Below are 4,895 nucleotides of genomic sequence, written 5' to 3'. Positions count from 1 at the left end.
AAATTTTTTCCCTCTTTTTCTTATCAGATTTCCCATCAAAACTGAATAAATGGAATTAAATTCGTCTGGGAAACAGTTCTTGTGGTGAATGGACCATAAAATCTAATTCTGCTCTTGGACTAAAAAATATCTGAATTTTTCTTTTAATGTCATTTTTAAAAAATGCACCAGAAGAAATTTCATCAATAAAGCACAGTTTCATTTTAACAATATAATTTTGCAAAGATGACTGTTGAGAGGGAAAAATCCAGACTATTTCCTTATAGATTCAATGTATTAATATAGAATGCTATTAGCAGCTATTTCACTACATCAGAAAAATCCATAGAGATCTTGTAGAATGCTTGGATATCATCAAATCTGATTCCTCTACAAGAAAAAAAATCTTTAGAAGTGTTTTGTTGTACTCTTCCCAAAATTGTGAAGTCTCCAGAGAGTAATTTAAAAGTTAATGCATTGTTTTCATTTTTACATTCTTGAAGGAGTACTTTTTCATGACAAGGAATGACCAATTTTGATTTCACTGTCTAAATAGAACAGAGACAGCAGTTGTGGCTGTGCTAAAATATTAGTCAGTCAAAAGTCTTTCATTTTTACAGGATTCTGTTTATGTATAAAACATCTAATAATGAAAAAAATTCTGTATCTGGCTGCAAGACTGATTGATTTATGTACCACTAAAAACAGAGGAAAGGCTCCAGCTGCTTTATATGTGTAGGAACATCGCTCATTTCAATCACTGTGTTGTCACCTTTAAAGACAAGTTTGTTATCCTTTCACTTTTATTGTTAAAATTACTGGCATCAGGGGAAAAAAAACATTTAATAGAAACTACTCTCTAGAATAAGTAACTACGCTGAAGTTCACCTTTAGACTCCTTTTTTTTTAATGTTTTCTACATGGATAATTTCGCATTCCTGTTATGCATTATATCATAGCTTTTGGCACTGACATCTCAAAAATATAGATTAAAAATAATTTGGATAAGACCCTAACATAACTTATATATTTCTCTTTTCATTCCTCACTCACTTTTTAAGACCATAAAAATAGAGAAATAACCCTAAGTAATGGCAAGCTCTTAAAAACAAATGCATGTAACAAACGTAAACATCACAACGTGTGCCATAATTTTTTATAATATTATACATAAACTGCTTCACTTTTAGCTGTAGGCAGTAGCTAGAGGTGTATATTGACAGTGCAAGGTCAAATTAACCTAGTTTCCTTTCCTACATTGTAAAAAAAAATTGGACTGATCATCAATATTTCCAGGTAAGGTATATATTATTTAATAAAGTTTTCTCTATATGATCTGTGCTGTCCATAAAGATTTTATATCTAGCTATATTTTTTGTCTGCCTGCCTCCAATAACAGCAAACTAAGTCTATGTAGGTGATTCAAAAATAAAAAATGAGTAACATGGATCAAAACCTGAACATCACCATAAAAATGATCTGTAAGCACCTATATGACTCTCCACAGGTAGAGACTTTCAGTCAGAATTCCAATTACAGAGATCCCTTTAGGGATCTGAAAGTAAAGGAATTAATTTTCTTTATATCTGCTCCTTCCTTTCCTTGGCAAGCACTCTCATTGACAGAAGACAGCTCCTTCTTAAGGCAAATTATGTAACAGCAGCTGGCAATGTATGATTCACACAATCTGGGGTCTTGCAGTGGTGCTGAGAGGTTTCTTCTACAGGAACAGAATGATGCTTTGGGCTGGAGGGTGTATTGGCTCTCTCAGGGGTGTGTTGGTCCTTATCAAGCCCTAGGCCCATCATTGTTGGCACACAATATTATCATATTAATTCAAACGGTGACCTTCCCCTCTTTATCTCTTCCATAGCCTATTGTCAAATATTACTGATGGTCTTTTAAGAACATAACACATCAAAAATAGTGAAAGTACGTAACGAGTAATAAAACTATTGCAGAAACAAAAGAAATTGAAGTCTACGTGTACAAAAATAAAGACTACACATTTGATGCAAATGATTGATTAATTATTACCAATTATTGATATGATAAATATCTCATGGCTGGTATTTATAAAAGGGAGATTGTTGCAAACAACAGTTTTTCTATGACATATCAGAACTAAATAAGGATATTTTATGAAGAAATAAGGAAAAAGTGGTTTTCATTGAATTTTACTCTTAGTGCAGTTTTTGCACATAGGATATTTTCTTCGTCATAAACTGCAGAATGTAAGCCATTTTATATGATATATTGTTCTAAAGAGGCAATTATTTTTCCACATCTGTAGCTGACTTGGAAGGCCAGAAAGCGTTGGAGTAACTTCAGGAATAATTTTTTGAAGATTCATTTTGGAGTGCTTCCTTAAAACTGTATTTTAAAATTGGATTCTAATATGAATCCTGTCAAATGCACAGTATCAAAAGATAAAAGTCAAAGCACAAATGTAGAAGAGCTTGCCTTGACTCTAAGTTCCTTATCTGAAGTTCAGTGGATTTTGAGTGAGGTGCCTGTGCCTTTGAAAGCCTTTGCTATTATATTAACTTTATGCACAAGAGAATAGGAATATAAAGGATTGAAATGGCCTAATGTGAAATGATAAATATACATTAATAAATTAGAGTTATAATGTTTAAGTAGGGGTGCTCTAATAATAAAACCAAGGCAAGATTTATGGGCAAATCATCAACCCATTGACTATAGAATTTCTTCTCATGCATGGAATATCTCTTCAAGCCATGATCACAAAAACCTATATGAACAATCCAAATAACAGTGACTTAAAAGATAGTTGTCAAACACACAAATGATGTACTAATGCTGGAAAGCAGCAGACTAGTCGCCTTTGTTGTGAAAGCTGAGGGAAAAGCCCTGTGAATTATTTGCTGAGCTCTGCTTCTGGGGAGCAGTGAATCCACTTGACTACCACAGGGTGGCATTATCAAAGAGGCGTTCTTTAACAGCTACTTTATGTCAAACTTAAGTCAAAATTCCTCCTTTTCCTGAGAGAAGAAGGACGGTAAATTTCAGATAGTGTACAGCTTCTATAAATCAGGATAATCCTTGCCTTTAATCAGTAGTATTGACCAAGAAGATGGAAAGTTAAGCCATAATTATGCCCAGTGCCAGTGCCTTGCCAGAGATCCAATCTTAAGTGTAAGTAGCAGGCAGAAATCCAAATTTATTCATGTGTACTCGAACAATTAAAATGTAATAGGGCTTTTGTGGTTACCTGACTGGTTGCCAAATCAAATTCAAGTCTACTCCTTACCTTCTAGTCCTTTTGGTCACTTTGTTGCTGTCAAAATGAATGACAGTACCCTGTTATCTTACTTGCACTAGCATTAGCTTTATTTTAAAAATCACTAAATAAATGTTTCCACCTTATAGCTGTCTGAATTTTTAAGCATTTTGTGAAAACTGAGTTGCAAATCTAACTTCATTTTTTTATATTCAAAAGTTAATTTTATGCCTTATTTGACACACGAATCTTTGCAGTTGGTCTACTCTTCTGCATTCTAACCAGGGGGATCCCAAAGGGATATACATGAAAAAATGTTTCTTAAAACTGAAAAAGAAAGAGATTTTTATTTTTCTGTTCAGCAAAATTATGGTTTGATATCAACATGAAATAAAGCAAGAGTCCTTTTAAGAAAACATGTACTACTCTTTGCTGACATTTTGTCAGGTACATAGTAAATGTTATCTTGAGGAAACCAGAAAAAAATCTACAAACATTTTGAGAAAGAGCACTGTAAGTATAAAAGCCAACAATAGACTAGCAAAAACCTAGTTTTCATGATGGAAAGCATACTGTACAGAAGTAAGAGGATGGCTGACAATATCCTCATAGCAAAAAGGTCACTTTACAATTGCAATAGCATCACTTATCTTCCTTTTGTCTGAAGCTGTCAGCATAAGATAAATGCTTACATCCACCCTAATCACAACATGAGTTTTATCCTGTGATGACATGCTTGGCAAAAATAATTATTTAAGCCTTACTTAGGTAAAGACACTGAAAAAAATTACTTGATTTAACTTCTAGATGACTTAAACAATGACAAACCCTTAAATAGAAACAGTAATTTAGGACAAGAATGTATGTAATTTTGTTTAATTAATTCTCTTTCCAGTCTAAAGGAAAGTGATTCATGCCTCTGAATGAAGTTAGGCAAACAGACAAGCTACAAATACCAGTTCTATTCCCATGCCACTGAGAGGCAGAATTTCAGTCAAGTGTAATAGGAGTGTTAGTTCTAAATGTAAGTTCCATTTTCTTAGTCAAAACGATGGATCCCTCTTGAGTCGTGAAGACAAATGACAGTATTTGAAACAGGAAAGGGATGTATCACACGCTTTTGTAAAATGTGCTCTCAGTCTTCAGATCTTTGCAAAACTGCAGTCCGAGGTAGATCATTAGGTATGGCATCTACACATTTCCCATGCACCTGGACAAATTAAATTCACAAATTAATTGACTTTTTCTTTTTTTCTTCATGGCCAAGTGGGAGTCCAGAATAAATACCACCATGTTTTTTAATGTTCTGTGCTGTCTTGAAAATTATGAGAACTTAGATGGCCTTTGTGAAGCCTCAGGATGATATGTCTGAATGGTTTCTATTGATGGAGCTGGCAGGTACCTTTGCCTCATGATATGCCAAATGTTTTCAGAAACAATCTTGGAAGTCTTCAGAATGCAAGACCCTTCTGCTGAGTTCACAACTTAGCTATGTAGTTATCCTACTCCCCCTCCTACAACAGAGAAGGAGATATGATTAATTCCCTCCTTCTTCTTCCCATCAGCACATGATGCCCAGCTGCCTTATAGAAAGCAGAGCATCACTATGACTAGTATTTGTTTTGGAAGACAAACACCTTAATAAGGAATTTCACACCTCTTACTTTTTTCT

This window comes from Sturnus vulgaris, chromosome 1 (assembly GCF_052056855.1).
Source record: "Sturnus vulgaris isolate bStuVul1 chromosome 1, bStuVul1.hap1, whole genome shotgun sequence".
NCBI classification, from domain to species: Eukaryota; Metazoa; Chordata; class Aves; order Passeriformes; family Sturnidae; genus Sturnus; species Sturnus vulgaris.
The sequence above is the reverse complement of the archived record's forward strand: the minus strand, read 5'-3'. Positions refer to the sequence as shown.